Below are 23,012 nucleotides of genomic sequence, written 5' to 3'. Positions count from 1 at the left end.
TTACTGATTTAATTGAGTATTTAAAATCTAGCCCTTTTTCTTAATTAATTTCGGACTACACTACCCATTACCCCAGCCCAATACATAAACCCAATACCCCTTTATCCAGGCCTATACACATTTAAAAAGTTGACCTTATCCCTTTTTAAATCACAGTTGTTGATCTCTGAAGATCAACGACTCATATCACCTCAACCCTTTTTAATTTACCTATCCCAAACCCTAACCCTCATAATCCCAAACTTGCCACCCTCATATGCTCTCGTCTCCCATCCCTCATCCTATCAAACCCTAGCGTCGTCACCAATTACCCATCCGATTCCGACCCAAAATGGAATCAATCATTGATTCCCTTACCTTATTGAACCTTTCTCGCTACTGGCTACTCATTTATGATATTACATAATTGCGTGCCTGTCATGGCAAGCATATCTCTCCTATTGTGAACCAAATCTGATTCAGATCTTTGCTTCTTTCCATATATGTTCATCAGCTTCCCTATGTGAGGACGATATTTTCATATCTTCCACTAATTTGTACCTAACCTAAAGTTAGGGTTTTCAGATCTTTGATTCGAACCAGATTTCGTTCAGCTTTAGTTTGTTTTAATGTTATTTTTCGTCTATATTAACTTTGTTACTCATAAATCTGCCTATTTTCCGTTAAATCTTTTACTTACCTAAACTTGGGTTTTAACCTTATTTAATCGAACCAGATTTGGTTCAAATATTATGTTTTCTTTACTAACTCTCTGTCTATGCTCTTTTATTAAAACAAACGATCATTTGCCTTTATTGCTCTATCAATTTGTGTTTACTTAAAATTAGGATTTTTCAGATCTTAATTGATTTTGTTATCTTTTAAAACTCCTGTCTAGGTTCATTATATGATATTGTGCTGATTTTATGGTTTGCCTTTTGAATATTCTCTTGTCTACCTTATTTTACTCCACTAATTTTATGGTTTACCCAAAAATTAGGGTTGTGAAATCTTTTATTGAGATTTTAATCTTTCCTTTCTTGTATGGTACTAATGTTTCCTTATTTTGCTCGACTTACCTTGTTCCCATTATTTCCTTACCTTAGTTGATCCGGCATTTGACTGTTGATTGATTCTGCATAATACCTAAGTGTTACTTGCCTGATCACACGTTGTTATGTCCTGTTAATTGATTGAACTCAACTTCAAATTGATTGTAGAATTATTTTCATTCTTTATTTGTGTATGTTTGATTTATTCCCTTATTTGTCTGCCTAATTGAGTATTATTTAAACCCTTTCTCCTTCTCCCTTTTGGGGACAGACTCGAACTCTCATACTCTCACTATAACTTGGTTCTTTCACTGTAATTCTGTGCTAATTGTCTCTAATCTTGGTCGGCTAAAAGCCAAGGCCAAGTTATTCTAAAACTTAACTATTGTGGCATATTTGCTTGCTTTCTTACTTAACTGGTTTGCCCTAATCCTTTCTAATTTCATTCTCTATGCTTTGCTCGACTAGCATATTTGAATTCCAAGTATGATTCTGTCGTTTTTATGTGATTCTATGATCTCATCTAGTCCTATGAGTGACGTTGTTAACATAGGATTAAGCTATTTTGAATAATACGAATCCTCTTGTAAGTTAGCCTAATGTCTAAATTTGTTTCATGCACTATTTGTTAATCTTACACTTGTTCTAAACTCAATGTCCCCATAATACTATTAGCATGAAATTGGTTCATTAATCCTAACTCTGCAGATTTTCGTATGGTTACTTAATTCATATGTTTGGCCAAATTAACTATTTTGCCTAATTGCTTATGTGATTAAAAAATGATTGTCCTAGGTACTAGCATGAATATTTAGCTTAACTAGACTTTTAACTTACTTGAACTATGTGTTTGAGCATAACCTTGTTTGGTGTAATTTTGTCTCCAACTCTATGTTTTAAACCTTGTTTCTTCTAGAATCAAACTATTTTAAAACATGTCCCTACCTCTTTGATGTACTGATTTTAAAACCCCCACTCGTAATCCCTTAGGTTCTCAACCACTCTAGTGTGAGCACTGCTCATGGTCCACATGAGACTCCTATGAACTCTGACACATTGGAGATTGGTTTTCCAATCTCTTATGAGCTATCTTCTGAATGTATGGTTCTGGTCTGAGCAATACCCTGGGTCCTTGAGGCCTTGGTAACTTTGACACACTAGAAACATGGTTCTAATGTGCTATGGATGAATCACTATGATGTGCCTCAAAGTTGTTATTGGAAGGCCTGGTTCCCAGGTTTATTTGGGCCTAATGAAGGCTCCCAATAGTGTATCATTACTACTATGCAATTCATTTGATATTCTTGTCTGTAATAACTTTGTAATAACATATTTGGGGATATTTAGTAAAGTTGGGGGGTTTTCTTATTTTCTTTTGCTAAACCGGGTAGAAATCATACCTATAGGTGTTTAATTAGCTCTAACATATTCTGCTTCTATATGTGTTAGATAACCTGCCTTAGGACTTTAATGTTCAATTCGTTCAATATATTTTGCTTCCACGTTTGTTAGACATCATGCTTATAGGAAATAACCAATGTCTCAATGTGCATTTCAACATATTCGGCAGATATCGTGACCATAGGGTTCTGGTAGTTTATGTTCTACAAATTTGCATTTTTAGAAATCATGCCTATAAGGTTTCAATTGGTCAATATGTTGTTATCATAGTTGCTCACTTAGTAGATATTCCTATAGAAGCTAAAACCAGTTTCAATCGCTAATGGTAGAAATCATGCCTATGGTAATTCCACTTACTTTAGTGTTAAAATTGAACTTTCGACATTATTTCGTTGCCACTATTAGAAAGCATGCCTATAGGATCAAACTGAACAATTTTGAATATCTCTCATAGTTGTCACTGCCAATTACTGCACCTAGATATCATGTCTATAGGTTTAAACACTTATAACCTGTAATAATCAGCTTATAATATCAGGCTCCCTAAACTGTGTAGTTATTTAGAAGTCATGCCTCTAAGATAACACCTTGCATCTGAAACTGCCTATATGTTTGAACTCCAAAGTCACATAGAAATCCATGCCTCTAGGGCTTAATGGCTTTAACTCGTCTCAATTCTGAAATTGTCAAACGTCTAATTTATTTGAGTGCATTTGTTGTCTAAGTGTGGAGGTTAACTTGAGCCCTTAAATGCTTTTATGTGAAGTCCAACTTGTTTTGTATGTCTCCTAGTTTCCTCATTTTGAGCAACCTATGTTAGGTCTAGAACCACCCAAAATAGAGGTCCAAATGCCTCCTGGACCGTAGGCATGGGACGGGTAGTGCTCGCATAGGGATGAGTTATAATTGAACTAGTACGCTTTCGGTAACAACTTAAAGATAACAATTGAGTAGTATGAGATGATAGTCTGTGCCCGCAAAATAATAAGAGTAACACCTCATTTGGAGGGAGTTATGAAGTATTACTTATGTTGCACGTGGTGATCCTTTAAGCCAAAAAACTTAGGACCCCCCCCCCATTTTCTTTATTTTCCTATTAGAATCAAAACAGTTTTACCTTTTGTTCAAAATCTGTTTATAATAAACTTCTTAAATTTTTGTGCTTTCTCTTTGTTTATTTGATCACATTGATGAATTCATATAATTCGAGTTCGGTCGGGAACCACAGCTATGGACCTCGAAGAGTGCCTAACACCTTCTCTTCAAGGTAATTCGACCCCTTACCTGGTCTTTGGTGACACAAACAAGTCAAACAGAGTTATCTACAAAATAGGTGCCCTGACACACCTTAAACCCGTTAGGTGGCAATCTCTCTTTTAACACCTTCCTTAAAAGAGTTGTCATGTGTCGAAACCCGATTTTGCAAGAAAAACGAGCACGACAGGGACACTGGCACGAGAACCGTGATGCTGAGAATTGCTCGATGCACAAGGGCAAAATCTAGCAATGTGCCACAAATCACCACAAGTATAACAGGACCTCAGCTAATGTGATTGATGACCCTGAAAATGACCCTGTCGACCAAAGTAACCACCCTGAAAACTCTGGAGCGGAGGTGCACTAATAGGAGCTAGTAGTGCACTGTAGGCTAGCTGGTCGGAATAATGCATATAAGGGCCACGACCACTTGAAGCACCATGGGATGCCTGGAGTGCTGAATGGAATAGCCTGGGAGGATGGCCTATACCAAAAGTACCTCGGTCTCTAGATGAGGCTCCGCTGAATTCACCGAAGTGATGCGGCCTCTTGTTAGTCCTCTGACCACTCCCCTAAGCTAGAACCATCTCGACTCGTCTGGCAATATTGGCAGCCGTCTGAAAAGAAATCTCACTCACAGTCTCGTTAGCCATCTGCAATTTGATAGGCTAAGAAAGTACCTTAATAAACCTCCCCACTCTCTCTCTCTCTCTCTCTCTCTCTCTATCTATCTCTCTCTCTCTCTCTCTCTCTCTCTCGGTAGGAAGCAAAAGAATAGCATGACGGACCAAATCCACAAAACGGGACTCATACTAAGTGATGGTCATATTGCCCTACTGGAGATGCTTGAACTGCCTGCGATAGTCCTCTATCAGGGTGACAGGAAGGAACTTTTCAAGAAATATCTGAGAGAACTGGTCCTATATCCCTATTGGTCTCCAATATAAAACACAGCAAAATCGACCCTATTGGTCTCCAATATCCCCATGTTCCGCAGCATCACATGGCATCGGTCAAGATAATCCCGAGGGTAATCAGAAGGTGCACCACTATAGTTAACAGGAAAGATCTTGGTGAACTTGTCCAATCTCAATAAACCCTCGGGAGTCATAGCATGACAATCACCGGCATGTGCCGTAATAACTAGCTGAACTACCATAACTAGCTGAGCTACTGGATTCTGATACTGGGATCCACTTGCTCCGGGGGGTGAGTATTAGGAGTCTATGCTCCTCCTCCAGCCTGAGAGATGGTTGGTGCCATGGGAAAAGTGCCAGCCTGGGCTACGCTCTCCATAAGGCCCACCAAATAAACCAAAGCATCCTGAAGCACTGGGGTGGTGATGAACCCCACGGGGACCTGAGATGGTCCTGTTGGAACAGTCTGGGACAGAGCCATATCATCAAACTCCACCTGAGGCTCTACTACTGGTACTACTGCTCGAGCTCTGGGCTGAGCCTTGCCCTTGCCTCGGCCTCTGGCACGGCCTCAACCCTGACCTATGCCCCTCATAGGAGCTGCCACTAAGGGCTCTGGCTACTGCTCAGCTGAGGATACAGTACGTATTCTCGCCATCTGCGAGAGAACAAGAGTAGAAGAGTTCAACTAGCAATAAGAGAAGAAAATCGCACGATAGAGAAGAATAGAAGTGACATTGTTCCTAAACTCTGTAGCCTCTGTGAGATAAGTACAGATGTTTCCGTACCGATCCTCTAGACTCTACTAAGCCTGTTCGTAAATCGTGAGACCTAGAAAACCTAGTGCTCTGATACCAACTTATCACGACCCAGAATTCCCAGCATTGGGACCATGATGGCGCCTAACATTTCGCTTGCTAGGTAAGCCAACATTGGAGATTCATTAAGCCAATACTTATACATTTCAATAATTAACAGTAATTAAGCTATAACGAGTTAAAAGGAAAGAAGAAATTCATAACAGCCTCAATATATATATATATATATATATATATATATATATATATATATATATATATATATTTTCTACTACCCAGATCTCGAGTAATAATTCACGAACTTCTAAGATTTCACTACAAGCAAATATCTGAAAGAAATACAACTGTTTTCAAAATGAAAGAAATAGTAAAATGAAATGTCTAGAAGGGGACTCCATGGTCTTCGGACGTCGGCAGATCTACCTTGGGTCTCCTATAGGATAGATCCAGCAACTAACCTCACGATCAGCTCAGGCCAACACCAAAATCTATACAGGAAGTGTACAATGCAGTATCAGTACAACTGACCCCATGTACTGGTAAGTGTCAAGCCTAACGTCGGCGAAGTATTGACGAGGCTAAGACAAGACACCCACAAATAAACTTGTGTAATTTAACAGTATATGTACAAAGATAACGACAAATAAGAGCTAGACAGGTAATATTGGGAGGGGGACATGCTGAGGGGATCACAAGATAAAGAATCACAACAGTAATAAGAACTTGGTTAACCAATATACCTTAAACAGGTAGAAACAAGTAAACGCGGTAAAGAAAAATGTATGGCATCACCCTTCGTGTTTTTACTCTCAACCTCACTATATGAATCAACAGAAACGGCACAGCATTACCCTTCGTGCATTAACTCTCTCATAACATGGCACGACATCACCTTTCGTTTATTAACACTCACAATATGGCATGGCATCACCCGTGCATTAACACTCACAAAATATGGCACGGCATCACCCTTCGTGCATTAACACTCACAAAACATAGCACCACATCACTATTCGTTGATTAACACTCTTTATCACCAAAATAATGAACAATAGCAATAGGGAAATGGAAATAACATGAACAAGTCTTACTTCAACGTTTGGTTCCACAATACCAACCTCAACTTTGAATCAATATCCAATCAATACTAAAGTCCGTAAACATGATAAGAATGATCAACGTAATGATTAATTCATCTAAGCATGGATAATGTAATCAAGGAAAGCAACAATTACAAGAATGAGACCCACCCGCATGCTATAACCCGACAACAACGCATAGGTACTCGTCACATCACCTATACGTTGTACCCAACATTCAAACATGTAGCAAATAGGCAAATAAAGCCTAATCCCTCAAGCCAAGGTTAATCACGACACTTACCTCGCTCCAACGGAATGCTCAACCACGGATTTTCTCTCAAATAAGCCTCTGAACCAATAGAATCTAGCAATATTCCAACCAAACAATTCCAATTGAGCCTTAGGAACTACCCACGATTGCAAGAATTCAATTTAGGTCATTATTGAAAAAGTCAACAGTTGGACCTGCTTGGTCCAAATTCAAAATTCAGACCAAAACCCGATTAACCATTCACCCCCGAGCCCGGATATATATTTAGTTTTGGAATCTGACCTCAATTTGAGGTCTAAGTCCCCAATTTATCAAATCTCTAGTTCCTACCCAAAATCCCCCAATTCCATCATAAAAACCTTTGATTTTTGGTTAAACTCTTGTAAAATATAGTGAAAGATTGAAAGAAGATAGGTTAGAATCACTTACCTATGATTTGGGGAAGAAAGAGTCTTTGAACAATCTCCTCTTATGTTTCTAGCTTTTAAAATTTGAAGAATGGGAGAAAAATCTCGTCTAAATAATATTTACCCAGTGCGAGAAATCCATTGCATTTGTGAAGAATCCCACATTTCTGCCTCCTTCGCTAAAGCGAAGAAATGTTCGCAAATGCGAACTGGGGTGGCAGCAAATACGATCCAGTGACCGCAAATGCGAAGAGTTTTTTGCCCCAGTCCCCATCGCAAATGCGGAGAAGTGTTCGCAAATGCGAACATAAGGTAGCCCAGCTTCTCTTCGCATTTGCGATGAGAAGCTCGCAAATGCAAACCCCACAGAGGTTGCAAATGCAAACCCCTCAGAGGTCGCAAATGCGATGGCTGATCTCGCAAATGCGAGATCGGGGGATTGCAACAAGATCAGATGCACCAGCAGTTTTTCCAATCCAGATTTCACTCTGTAGCCTATCTGAAACTCACCCGAGCCCTTCGGAGCTTTAAACCAAAAGTGCACATTAGTCTAAAAATATCATACGAACTTGTTCGTGCGATCAAATCACCAAAATAATACCTAGAACTACGAATTTAGTACCAAATCAAATAAAAATTTTAAGAAAACTTTGAAACTTCTATTTTTACTACGAGACGTCCGATTCACTTCAAACCAACTCCGTTTCTCACCAAATTTCACAGACAAGCCATAAATGTGGTATTGGACCTATATCGGGTTAAGGAACCAAAATACGTACCCATTATCCAAAAAGTCAAACATTGGTCAAACATTTCAATTGCCTCGAGCCTTTAACTAACAAATTTCGACAAAGTCCGATATCTCGGGCCAGGGACTTTCGATTTCGATTCCGGGCATACGCCCAAGTCCCAAATTATGATATGGACCCACTGGACCGTCGAAATACGAATCCGGATCCTTTTACCAAAAATATTAACCGAAGTCAACTCAAATAAAGTTTTAGGCAAAATTTCTTAGTTTTAACAGTTTTTAATATAAAAGCTTTTCGGAAGAACGCCCGGACTATGCACGCAAATCGAGAAAGGCAACAACAACAATAACAATCCAGTAGAATCCCACAAGTGGGGTCTAGGGAGGGTAGTATGTACGTAGACCTAGAGAGGCTATTTTCGAAAGACCCTCGGCTCAAGATAATAAAAAGAGAAAAGGAGATAATATTAGATTCATCACGGAGATCATAGGAAAAATAGGAACATAAAATGCAGAAGAAAAATGCAAAGCAAAAACGATGGCTAGTAAGTGGAACCTGCGTCGAAAATAAATCGAGGAAGGCCTAGACATGATTTTTAAGGCTTCAGATCACAAAATTAGATTTCAAAACAAGATATGAACTATCGGGTCATCACATCAAGTTTTTAAAAATAAATTTACATATTTATAAACTAAGTAAAAAAAAATATGTCACAACAATTAACAATTAAAAATATTTAAAAGGTATATGAAAAGATTGTGATCAATGAAAAAAATTGTTTGACTCGCTAAATTCGAATATCACCACATAAATCGGGATAGATAGAATAACTCTGATGGTAGCTCAATTATGTGCTTCACCCATGTCTCAGTTTCACCTGCATTATAAAATGTTTGGCCAAGCTTCTCCAAAGCCAAATTTATTTATTTTTTTAAGTTGGGATGTTTGGCCAAACTTTTGAAAGAAAAAAATGATTTTGAGTAGAAGCAAAAAAAAAATTGAGAAGTAGAAAAAAGTAGTTTCTTCACAAAAGCACTTTTTAAAAGTATTTTTGAGAAAAATACACTTTAAAGCATTTTTTAAAAGCTTGGCCAAACATTAATTGCTACTGAAAAGTATTTTTCAAATTAATTAGTCAAACACAAACTGCTTCTCATCAAAAATATTTTTTTGAAAAGCACTTTAAAAAATATTTCTCAAAATAAGCTAATTTTAGAAGTTTGGTCAAATTGATTATAAGAACACACTAACTAATCTTTCCATCGTCTCGGAACCCGTTGCTATCTAGAAGTACAACTTGTCCCTTTATTTCTTCTATTTTTGGCGAATACCTTGAAGTTACTCAATAGTACTTCATAAAGGAACAAGATCATTCTAATTAATTTTCATTTCCAACATCAAATATTATAGATATTCCACATCTAAATTCTTGTACTCCCCCGTTCACTTTTATTTGGTACGTCTTGACTTTTCACGCCCTTTAAAAAAAATAGATCAAGTATATAATTTATCATGATACACATATTAATTGATGCATATTTTATTGGCTTTGAAAAAATGATTTGAAATGAGTAATAGATACTGTGGGTATAACAAAAAAAATTATCTTCTCTTGATATGCGTAAAGTGACAAGTAAAAATGAAAATTTATTTCTAATATACATGCCAAGTAAAAGTGAACGAACGGGATACAAAATAAATAGTCTGCCAATGTAAACACAATTGTTCTCCTTAGGAAATAAATCGGCACTGAAACCAGGAATCTCTCTCCGCGATTTATGTAAAAATTGCACGGGGCAATCTATTTGGTCGTCCCCATTTAACCTATACCTATTTTTTTTAAGTTTTAACTTGTACCCACTTTTAAATAATTTCAGCCCCCTTTCTCCTCCTTCGTTTTCTTCTTCTTCTTTCTTCTTCTGTTGTTAGTGCTGCTATGAATACACAGTAATACTGATATTCATAGATACAGTAATTGGCTATTCACCGAGTTGTTTTTCTTGCTCTTCTCCTTTTGTCTGGTAAAGTCTTAATTCTTTTTTATGTCAAATCATCGCCTTTTTTTCTTGTAGTACTCAAAAAATTAAAGTCTTTTATGTCCAGTTAATTTATACAAAAGTGAAGCATTAACTCCTAATAGAATTAACATGATTGAATTAATTGTAGAAGCAGTTCTACTAGGAAGTTTCCCTATACTCTCTTCATCTTCATATTCAGATTGGCAAATAGCACAGGTTTGTGGTTCTACATCAGCAACTACTGTGGGGTCGACTCCACTTCTTTAGCAAGAGAATGATGTGTTCTTATTTCCAAATACTTCAATACAGCGTCATCGTTCTCTTTCTCCTCGTCATGACCATCCACGTCATCCTCACGATCAAATAGATGGTCATACAGAAAGCCAAAATGAAAGGCTGAATTTTCTTGAATTGTCTTAAAACTTTTATTTTTTATAAAAACTTCAGCATTAAATAAGCTGAAGTTTCTACAAATGAACTAAATAACTTCAGCATTTCTGCTGAAGATTTTGAAAAAGCTAATCCAAGACAAAAAAACTTCAGCTTATTTAGTGCTAAAGTTTTTATAAATGAACTAAATAACTTCAGCATCTGCTGGTGAAGTTTTTGAAAAAGCTTATCCATGACAAAAAAAACTTCTGCACTAAATGCTTAAGTTCAGCAATTACAAACAAAAACAAGTTCATCAAATAGAGAACAAAACTTCAGCACTAGAATGCTTAAGTTCAGCAAATAGAGAACAAAACTTCAGCACTAAAATGCTTAAGTTTAGCAATTACAAACAAAAACTTCAGCACACTTGGTCTACTTCAGGCCCGGCTACTAGAATGCTGAAGTTTTGCGTGATTGTCTTTGCTGCTTCAGCCCCGTATGCTAAAGTACCGCAAAAAAGTGGGCACGGGTGCAATTTTTTTTTCAAAGCGGTCACAAGTTAAAACGTGACCCAAAAAACGGGTATAGATGCAAATGCCCCGCGATTTATCCATGTTCTCTTTTTTAATCTCCTAAAGTTTAACAACAATTAAATATAAAACCAATTCCAGGAAACCAAATATTTTTCATGAGATTCCTACCAACATCACGAAGACAGCAACGCACATGCAAATCATTCCTGATGTAGGAAGGACCTAGATAATCTTCAAGAACTCAAAAGCAAATCAATAAATTAGTGCGAAATAGTTGATAGTAAATGGAGAATTGTAAGGAGCTATTGCGTTCACTTAATAAAAAAGTTTGATTTTGCGGGAGAAATTGCGATTATTGTCATACAACAAACAACAAACTCAATGTAATATCATAAGCGGTCTGGGAAAGAAAAATAAAATAAATATCTAATTTATTTCTGTTGAGCTAAATTTATGCATATATTCGCAATTACGTAGACAATAAGCATAGAGTGAGAAGGCTTATTAATCATTGATTGAGCAAAAAGAAATATTATGGGGAAACACATTCTGTGCTTTCGATATGTATTTCTAATTTTTTTTGTACAAAGTCTTTTTTTTTTTTTAATTCTTCCTCTCGGTGTATTAAAAAAATAGAAGTCAAATTGACATTTGATCCGATGATAAAAGGCTTGATTGGAATAAAAATGAAATTTTTATGAAATAATAAAAGAAAAAGAAGAGTATTGCAGAGAAAAGTAGAGAGGGAATTCTTATTGATTTGAGATGATTTACAATGGAATAGGACCCCTCTATTAATACGAAAAAAGTGACTTAGCCATAAAGTAACAAACCCTAAAATCTCTCTAAAATATGGACATTCACCTTAAATACAATTCTATTTATAACGCTCCTTCTTGAATGTCTATTCAACAGATAATGTGCCTCATTAAAACTTTAACTAAAATAAACCCAATGAAAAAAATCTAGTAAAAGAATAAGAGTACACATATCTAACAATACGCCTTTTGGTTGCCTCGTTAAAAACCTTGCAAAGAAAACCTAGTGGGACAAAACTTTATAAGGAAAAAAGAGTGCAATGCGTATTAACTCTCCCTGATGAGACAATCAATTCACATCTTTGAGTCTCCACATCCCAATCTTGTACACGAGCTTATGGAAGGTTGACATCGGTAAAGATTTGGTGAACAAATCAACCATATTATCACTTGAATGAATATATTGCACCTTGAAATCATCATTCTTGTATATATGTGATGTCTTCATATAATGTCGTGGAATAGCCTTTTCAATATCTCTATAGAGGTATTCTCGCTATCACATTATCATGTTTATAGTTATAGCAAAATACATATGTGCACAAATTGCACTTAAGATGTGGTACGCCAGGACTAAGAATTATATATGCTTAAAACGATTTAAATCCTTCACGGATTATTGTAAGTTAAGTCATATAAGCCATATAAATAGATTTTAGATGCATATCAAATTTTTATGTCATGCCAGACATATAAGATAGAAAAAAGTGATTGTGCACATTATTTACTTTATACTTTTGAGTGTCTGAACTGCAAGTCTAAAACTACATGTCTTTCATATGAAACCAATTCTATTCGAATTGTGTCTCTTTCATTTGGCCAATATTTTTGTGTCTGTATTCGACAGACTTAAGATTCTCATCTATACTTAGCTCCATCATAGATGTCGTCGATAAATATTTTATATCGGTTCAAATATTTTTTCATAAAGACATAACATAAAGATCTCTTCATTCATATTTTCAGGTACCTGAACCAATCTCCTAAGATTTCATAAAGTGTTGTGTCATGTACTCTTCTAGAGCACTTGCTTCTTATTATGATCTTTTTGATTATTTGCTCCTCTTCTTTATCAATAATTTTATTTGAAATCGATTTGTCTATACTTTTTAAGCTTGCCATAGACTTTGTTCTCCTAAGATTTACTCTAATAGGAGCATTTGCAGTGACAATATAGTTACTTTTTTTAGATCAACAAATGCGACTGGCATTCTTTGCAATATATTGTAGATGAATTATCTTTTTATGAACTTCAAGTTCATGTTATCTTATTCGAGGATCTAGATGTACAAATGATAATTTATTCCATGTAACGTTTTTTCAATTGTTTATCCTCTCTCCCCCTCATGTTAGAAAAGCGAACTTGCTTCCTCAACTTTGAGAACTCATCTTTGTGCATTATGGTGTATAATTAAAAGATGCACCGTACATCAATAATAATAATAAGATGGAATTATTTAGTTCCTGATGATGAATCACTTTTGAGGGAATATAATATACTTTTGTATATAATATATATCAAACTGATATAGATAACTTTATTCTAATAAACAATAGTTTAGCTATTAAGTGGAAGTATTCAATAAATTATTTTGCTAAAACAACTGTGATGTAAACCAACTTATCCATATGAATTGTTTTGAATAGAAAATATGAAAATTATGCTCGAAATTAAATTATTGAAAAATTTACTTCGCAAACACCAGGTTACGGGTTAACAATAATCACATATATAACCATCTCATAGATGTATCTTATGTGGTATGCACGGTAGGTGAATAAGCCCATATTCACCTTTGATATTTCCAGCATTCGTTGGATTCAATCCCAATTTTAATTGGTCTATTAATTAATGAGAACAAGCAACAAAGGAAAATTTTGGAAGCAACTAATACATTTTGCTTATGTCCGGTAGGTAAAACCTTTCTTGTTTGACAAAACATTAGCAGAAATAGGGCCCTACTCATCGTGCATCTGCTGCTCCTTCTTCTTCCCTGTTGCTGCCTTTGAGCTTGGTGTATTGATCTTTTGTGCATTGGTAGGACTTGTATTTTTGTTATCAATTGCCACATAATTATCCATCAAATCAGCCTCATTCCCTTCCTCCTCTTCAACTAGATCTGCGCAGCTTTTTGATATATGCTCATTTTCAGCTTCCTCATATTTCTTGTCTGAATTATATTCATAATCTTCTTCATCATAACCTGTTCTTTTCTTAGCCTTCTTTGTTGCAGAAGTTGGTGGTTGCCACTACCAACTCCACAAGGTCAAATAGATCAAAGAAAAAATGATGAAGTTCGAAGAATTGTTGAAGATAAATGAAGAAGAACTTAAGGAGCTACATTTTGAAGAGTTCAGAAGGTTGAAGAAAGCGGGGCAAGACTCTAATTTTTACCTTATTTTATTCTATCATTTTATAAGCATTATCATATGTAATACCATCACAGAGTATGTTATAAACTCTGTGATGATCATATAGTTTATAGTTCGTTCTAGTTCTTATTTTTTACATGCTTGCTAGTATATGAGGTTGTTTATGCCTCGGTAGGAATTGTAACGTAAGGTCTAGCTCAGTACGTAGTTGCTATTTGTCCTATGCCTTTGGAAAAATCCAAAAGGCTATGAGATCATTTGCTCGTGAGAATTTGCCGGCAGCAACACCATGACTCATAAAAAAAAGTAAAGAAATTTTTAGTTCTTTAATATTTACTCATGTGAGTTCTCTTTTATTTTTGCACATGATACTTAAATTGACATGGCTAAACTAGTTATGTCAACTGGATAAATTATCAATATTGATAAACTTCCGGCTTACACCATGACGTGTGCAATTATCAATAAAGTCCAAATTTATTATGATATGAGTTTTTATATAAATAAATTTCTTTTTATGGTGCCATTCTTTTAATTTGTGTAACACAAACCGAAGAATAAAGCGGGTAGCTTTTCACATACATATTGTACCGCTACAAATTGTAATAATAGAAGATATTAAATCTTTCCTTTATTTATAATCTCAATATAACCATCCGTTTTCGCTAATACAAAAACTCAATAAGTTTCTGCGAGACTTACTACGACACATTACCTTATTGATAATCAATTTTATTTCTCCAAAACAGTATAATTGGCTCTTCTAGAGCTCTCAATTAATTTTATACTATCACATATTCATCAACATCTACATGGTGAATATCTCTTTCAAAGAGAAAGTTATATCATTAAGGGTTGTTTGGTACGCATACTAAATTATCCCGAGATTATAATCTTGGAATTATAATCCCGGGACTAATTTATATCATATGAGAGATGGGATAAAATAATCCCACATTTGATGAAATAAGGTGGGATAAGATGTGATATCCTGGATTAAGTCAGAGATTAAATTTATACCTTATTTTGTTGGAGGTATAAATTTATCCTGGGATAAATTTATACCGCCGACCCAATATAAATCTAATCTCACATCTTATTGCACCTTATCCCTCATACCAAATAATCCCTTATGGTCATGGTCAAAATTACTATACGCAAGATATGTTGCTTCCAAAACTTTTGCTCTGTAATAATCACATAGCCATAATATTTTGGCATAATCACAATAGGTACGTGATCAATGACTATTCATACCATAATAATGAAATTATTTTCTTTTTTCATCTGAAACCTCCTTCTAGAAGTAAGTGTGGTATCTTCACTACCACTAGCATATTTATTGAATATGTATTCATAAATCACATATTTTCACATTCACATCAAGAATGGACCATAATCATTTATATGCACTTTACAAAATCTTATGTCAAATCGATGACAAACATTACTTTCACAAAGTGAAGGAATATTTGAGAATCTTTAATGTTCTCATTACCACAATGATGACGATTATAATTTCGCCTCTTGCCACGTCCACATCCATTGATACCTTCATAGTAATAATTTTGTCTTTTTTCAGATTTATCATGTCACGACCCAAAATCCACTATAGACCGTGATGGCGTCCAACATCGTCGATAGGCAAGCCAATACTTAATTGTTCATTTAATTATTTTTAAAATTATGAATCTTATTTGATAAAGAGGTCAGTGCATTAAAACAAAATCGTAGTTACTTACCGTCTAATGAAAATATACGGTGAAAGTGTGCCAATGTTAAAACAATCCATAAACAATTTCTAAAACAACTCCCAAAACTCGGTGTCACAAGTGCATGAGCATCTACTGGAAGGTACAATAATACTACAACCTCTATCTAGAATACAAGTTAGACAGAAAAATGTAAATAGTTCTGATGGAGACTCCATATGCTGCGAATCGTAACATGAAATGCAGCTCACCGTGAAGTCCCCCTGCACCCAAAAGACCACCAGGAATAAATACATGCATAGTAAGTGCAAAAGTATAGCATAACTACGTAAACCAACGCGTACCCAGTAAGTATCTAGCCTAACCCCGGAGAAGTAGTGACGAGGGGTCGACATCGACACTCACTATTGGTCCTATATATCAAATACAATAGAAAGTAAACAAGTATGAGGCATGATAAATAAACAGTGTAAACAAATATAAGTACGTGGTACAATCCTCCTCTGAATAATAAACACAAGCTCTCAATTATAAGTTACCTCCCCAATCGGAGTATATATAAAAATGGACCTCACTAGATAGGCCGTCACAACTCAAAGCAGGAACACCCACGAATACGCTGGTTCCTTGTCAAATATTACACATGATGCTGTCGAGGCGAACGACCCGATCCCATAAGAATATTTTATAAAAATGCCGAGACGAACGGCCCGATCCCATAAAAATGTGGTATTGCCGAGGCAAACGGCCCGATCCTATAATAATATAACTAGATGGACGGTGCCCATGCTGTGCACGGCCGTATGCCCGACATCGCTGTTTGTATCAATATAGATTGCATAAATATTTACTTGGGAAATAATTTCATGTTTGTTTCATACTATTAAGCTGATCAAATATTTATATCGACAATATCAACACTTCATACTAATACAACAAAATTAAGAATCCAAAAGATTATGACATATATATTTGCAACACAGTACAGTCTTCATCTTACTCCCATTGTTGAACTTGCTTGCACGAAAAGGTCTACTGACATACTGCACCAGAAAAAAATTCTTTTTGAAGGTCCATCAAGGTTATAAGCCATCTTTTTGCAATATCCCCCAGTGGAGGAAGATACTAAACTGGTGAAGCTGAAGCATCATAATCATGCCTTTGTTAAGCTCATTTTAAGCAAAAGAGCAAGAAGACAGATATTAAAATCCAAAAAATACTGAGAACAAATGAAACCACCTCATCTTCTTGGCGAAACAATGCAAACATTATTCATTTATGCACAAGCCACTTCCAGTTGGAAGTGTGCCAATTTTTTTTTATTGCAAATAACAAATGCATATGCAACATTTATCTAATAAGCATAATTTCCGGAATTTCAACAAATAACAATACGTGTCCAATTGCTTTAGAGAGTAACTTACTGCTGCTACTCCAAATAGTTATAAGTTAATACGGAACAATCAAACATTAGTATGTTATAAACCACAAAATTGGTGGACAACAAATAATAAGCTACTGCAGTCGATGAAATGCAATGTCATATATATATATTTTTTGATAATGGTAACATAATGCAATGTCATATATATTGGAGATTGATATGCAATATTGGACTGACAAACACAGTTCGTTTTCGCACTTGAGATATCTCAAGTGGACTAATAATAATGGGATTGTACTAGCTACCGTATCTGCTGATAGTTTGGGCTTGGATCTCAATCCTTAGGACAAAACAACATCTGAACTTTGAATTCATCTGATATTTCTTGTTCCTAGAATTGGACTATTATTTGTCTATTATTTTCAAACATATTTGAGTTATAACTCTTGAAATTTATACGTTAAGCGACTACGCCACATTTAAAGAAGACTATATAGGTTTTTTGGAATTCTTTTTATGATCATGTGCTAAATTTAATCAACAGAGTAGTAGCTTCTTCTTAGGACAAATAATTCTTCATATTCTATACAACTCAGCTCATAAAGACGTATGAAAGAAGTTCAACTTTTTCTGTAACAATACCTTCTATTATTTTATATCTTGTTTTTATTTAACAATGAACAATCTGCTCCAATCAAATGGCATGAAAAATAAAATTATGTTAAAGTACTTTAAAAGAATGTCCTCACATGTAAAATTAGCATATATTAGATACAGTTTTTTCTTGTCCTTATGTTTTGAAGAATAACTCTAGCAACCTCGACAGAAACACAAATGAGTTATGACCTATATCATACTCAATTTTCAGGTCATAATAAATTATGACATATATTTCTCTACCACTCCTTTACAATGTAAGCGAAAAAATAATTTATTCATAAACTTAGCAAGAAAACCATATGTCATCCAATCAGTTTCAAATTTCACACGAAACTAAGAAAAATGCCACAGTCATCCTGTATCTAAATCACATATATGAAGTAGAAAAACCATAATACATAGAGGAATATTATGGCATGTTCTATTCTTTAGCTAGACAAAATCAAAAGAAGTCACTCTGAACTATTTAGATGTATTAGTTGTAGAAAAACTCACCCAATTTGCACAGTTTCTAATCGACATGAAGCTGCCAAACTGACCCAAAACAAATAGAAGAGCTGTCATCTTCCACCACAAGTTTTACAAGGTTGAGAAAATAAATTGAAGTGAGATGAAAGAACTATAAAGAAGACGAAGAAATCAAATGGAAAAGTTTAATATTTTCTTTACCTTCATTGGGGCAAGAGGCTCTAATATTCTAAAGAAACTCATTATAAAAGAAAGTACCAATTTAAAATAAATGGAAAGTGTAGCAGACCCTGCAAGCCTTTGCCTCCACAACTTCTGTGCCAGCATTTTGAATCCTCACAGTTAGCTCCTGTACTTCTTCGTCAGTGAAAGTAGTTGATGGTTTTGTCTTTGATAGCAAAGGCAATATGGTGATACCGGCATGGCCACCCACAACTGTGTTTTCCCTGACTACATCTAGGGTGGTAACACTAAAAAGTTTTTTAGGATCATAAACACCCTTTCGTTTCAACACCTCTGCTGCAATTGGCATTGTGGAGTTGACTGGATTGCTAATGATGTGGATAAATGTATCAGGGCAATTATCAGCAACAACCTCAACCAATGTCTTCGCGATGTTTGCATTAGTGTTGAACAGGTCATCACGTGTCATACCTAGCTTTCTTGGAATATCAAGAGGTATGACCACCACATTTACACCTTTCAAACAGTTGGCCAATTCAGAAGCTCCAGTGAAATCTGAAACCTTGGAGGGAGTGTTGCAGTGACTGAGATCAGCCGCAACTCCTTTAACATTAGCTATATCATAAAGGTTCAACTCAGAAGAGACAGGGGCTGGCCTATACCGCCGCTGGCTCCAAGAATAACCACTTTGTAAGATGCTTGAGGCTGAACACAGTTCCCATATCCCTTGTTTTCTTTTTGAGCCTTTGGAGTAATAGATTGTTTAAGGACAACAACACTTTCTTTCCCTAAAAAGGACGATTCTGATTCATAGCTTACAGTTGTGGCAGCCTTCAAACCACTGAAACTTCTAAGGTTGTATTTGGAGTTGAATTTCACACCAAAGGCTTTTGATTGCGATACCGAGCTTCCTTTGCAGCCAAGAGATGTGGCTGAGCTAACTGAGAAAGTAGTTGTTGATGTTGCTGCCATTTCGCACCCTGCAAGGCAGAAACATGATATTAATTTTCTATCGAGATCTTTAGTACATTACATACCACATCTGATGCATCAGAGAAATATTCCCAGTCTGATATATAAAACATGAGACAATGCATGAACTGGAAGACAAATGAATCAGTACTATGTACATGCCACTGGGTGCTTCATTCAGTTTTCATAATAGACAAACTTAGCATCTAAAAGGTGCATAGCAAGTTAAATGAAATAGGCTTCTCTTCCTTCCAGCAGTCCAGGTTATAACTGTCTCCCTCTAGCTTATCACTTGAGGGATCTTCCTTCTAGTTTCCAAAATAATGACCACACCAATTACTGTTTGTTAGCTATGTTAACCTTGAGAATCATTTTGCCATAGTTCTCCGAATACGTCATATTAATATCATTTCCAAAAGAATACAAGAATTCGACAGATTAAATTCACTTTCCTGTTCTAGATTTAGTACTATAGGGATATATTAGCACTTTTTAGAAAAATATAATACATTACAGAGGATCTTTTTAATAAGGTGCACTGTAGAGGATTTTGTTAGTAAAAATTTTAAGGAGAAAATTCTTAATAAAAATGATAAAATGATGTTTTTTCCTCCAAAATGATAGGTATAGCATGTTACTTGACTGTAACATGAAACTAAAACAAGGAAATATTTTTTGCACCTTAGAAAAGAAAAGGTATAATACAGAAAGTTTGAACATATATAGGTATTCGAATGAGCTTGGAGATGCATTTTTTCCGGATAGAAAGACCGTAGGTCACCATTCAGCTTGTTCCTTTAATCCTTTGCCTTGAGGATCGGCTTAAACTTGAAACTGCCTCAGAAGCGTTTGCACCAATGACATGGTCTTCTTCTCTTCGCCTCATTAGAAGCGAAGGATTGCTTATTAAATTTTGGGTCTGCCTATTTGCATCTTTCCAATGTTCATAATGAAGAGAAGGTTGCTTCACGGCCAAATCCAACTAAGGAGCATTAACATTTTAATTAGAGCATAATTTTGTAGTTATATGCTATTTAAGATCTATGTGCAAAAAAAGTATACATAAGATCTTCCAAGCAGAGAGAATAAACTAAAGAGCTCTTAAAGTTGACCCAAAAGGTGAGGGGTTCTCTTCTCTAAAGGTTTTTCAAATCTGAAAGGAGGAATGATTGAGTTTAATTTTTTCAATAGACCTTCTTTTTTGATAATGTAGCTGCAACGAAATTCAAGTGCAGGAAACAATACAATAATGATATAACTTACACCTTTTGTCTCTGTCCATTAGAGGTATTTTTTCACATACTGGACCTGCAAATATGGCTTTTGTCTAAGTCTCGCACAAATCTTCCTCCTTCAATAATCCTGGTAACTAATCACACATGAAATATTTTCACCATTAAAGCTACTATAAATTTGGAGGAGAAAATAACATCATTTTTAGCTAAAAGTCAGAGAATTTAGTTAGTTTAGACATATTGTCAAGCACCTTGGCTGCATCAAGGTTCATCCTTTTTTATAAGAATTTTCTGAGGTTGTTCTCATGCGCTAAGCGATATTGCAAGTGCACCCAAGTTAAAAATTAACATAGACAAACTGAACATCAAACAAAAGGAACAAATATTTTTGCATGCAAGAGGTTGAATTTTTCCGACAGATATCAAAATGTAAATGACCCAAAATTCTCATTTTCCAATCAATAACTACAAATATCAAACCTGAGGAACATAGGAGGAGCGTATAGAGCAGGGATCAGGGATGAGATCAGTGAACCCGACCTAGTAGTCCCACTAACAACATAACCTCGATTTTGTTACAATTCAACATTTAACACTGTTGTTGACATATCGCTGAGCATTCTCCAAAATAGTTTTGCAGGACAAAAAGATTCAACATTAGCTAAGAAATCAACTCCAATAAACAAAAAGAGAGAGAGATAAAGAATAGAGAAATTGGAAGGTGAATGAGATGGTGATTTGGATGTTCAGCACTCTAGAAGGAAGAAAGGACTGCTCTACTGAAAAGGGCCCAAATAAATCGACACGTGTAATATATGTTTGCAACTTAAATCAACAAGGACATAAATGTAATTGTAATTCAAAACGTACACACAAACTATATTGTTGTACAACTCAGAGCAAATTAGAGCTACGAACATACCCTTGGTCGTCTTATAAACGTCCACTTATTATACAGTTAAATACTGCAGAGGTGAACGATCCGATCCCATAAGAATATGATACTCCCGAAGCGAACGGCTCGATCTCATAAGAGTATAATACTACCGAGGAGAACGGCCCGATCCCATAAGAGTGTGTTACAATATCTTGTCGAGTTGAAGGATTCGATCCCATAAGAGTGTGTTACAATATCCTGCCGAGGCGAACGGCCCAATCCAATTAGAATAAGAAGCTTTAATGGGTCCTTGACCCCACTCACGAATATACGTGTGAGTTATGAAATTTAAAGAAAAGCTTTTCGATGAAAACGTTCAACGTGAGAAAAATTCATAAAGGAAGCACAATTATTCCGCGGCTAATCAAGTAGTTTGTCAAATCTCTTACAATAGCGAGTCCATCACTCTACGCAAGCCTAGTCTCAGGCCGTAAATAACGGAATTAAACAGGCAAGAATAACTCAAATAGTAAAATTAAAGCATGCCGTAAACCTAGTCTACCCAGACATAATCAGGAATTCTAGCATACGCACGAACACTCATCACCTCATACGTACGTAGTTCCCACAACACGTAACACATAAGAATATAACACCTATGGGGTAAATTCCCCCTCACAAGGTTAGACAGGAGACTTACCTCACTCTCAAGTTCCATAATCGGCTCAAATGCCTCTCTAACTCCTTGACTCAAAGCCAAACGATCCAAAACTAGTCAAAGAACGTGCAAATCAATCAAAATACACTCCCATGATTACTATTTAACAATTTATAATAATTCCCAACTACGTTCGAAAAGTCAACAAGGTCAACTCTCAGGCCCACGTGCCCGAATTTTGAATTTTTTAAGATAAATATTATCCATAACATTAAGAACTCAAATATATAATTTGTTGCTAATTCGATGTCCAACATCGTGGTTAAAATCCAAATTATCAATTTTACGTTTTTCCCTTAAATTTTCCTACTTTCCATGTTAAAATCTATATAAAAACCAAGCATTTAACTTGTAATAGGTGAGAATCATTTACCTCGTGTTGCTCGATGAAAATACCCTCAAAATAGCTCCTCAAATTCGGCGCTCCAAGAAGCTGCATCTGAGTCATCGCAGGTGCGGTCCAAACATCGCTTTTGTGAACCTTCCCCACACACCCCTCTCCCGCTTCTGCATTGAGTAGTCCGCTTCAGCGACTCCGCACCTGTGCTCAATCTGCAGGTGCGGTCGCACCAGTAATTGGCCAAAATCAACATTTCCTCAATTTCAAATTTCGATTCGTTTTTAATTTCTAACCCAAGGCCTCTAGAACCCTATCCAAACATACCAACGCATCCTGAAAAATGACACGAACTTAGTCGAAACCTCAAATCACGTCAAACAATATCAAAACTACGAATCGACGATCGAAACCTT

At 35.8% G+C, this 23,012-nt stretch overlaps 1 pseudogene; it reads right to left on the bottom strand.

Moving 5' to 3' along the window:
- Nucleotides 1-16,624: 16,624 nt before the first annotated feature.
- On the bottom strand, nucleotides 16,625-21,430 carry LOC104247756 (malate dehydrogenase, chloroplastic-like; annotated as a pseudogene).
- Nucleotides 21,431-23,012: the final 1,582 nt, after the last annotated feature.

This window comes from Nicotiana sylvestris, chromosome 6 (assembly GCF_000393655.2).
Source record: "Nicotiana sylvestris chromosome 6, ASM39365v2, whole genome shotgun sequence".
Taxonomy (NCBI): domain Eukaryota; kingdom Viridiplantae; phylum Streptophyta; class Magnoliopsida; order Solanales; family Solanaceae; genus Nicotiana; species Nicotiana sylvestris.
Note: the sequence above shows the minus strand (reverse complement) of the source record. Positions and strands in the feature narration are given on the sequence as shown.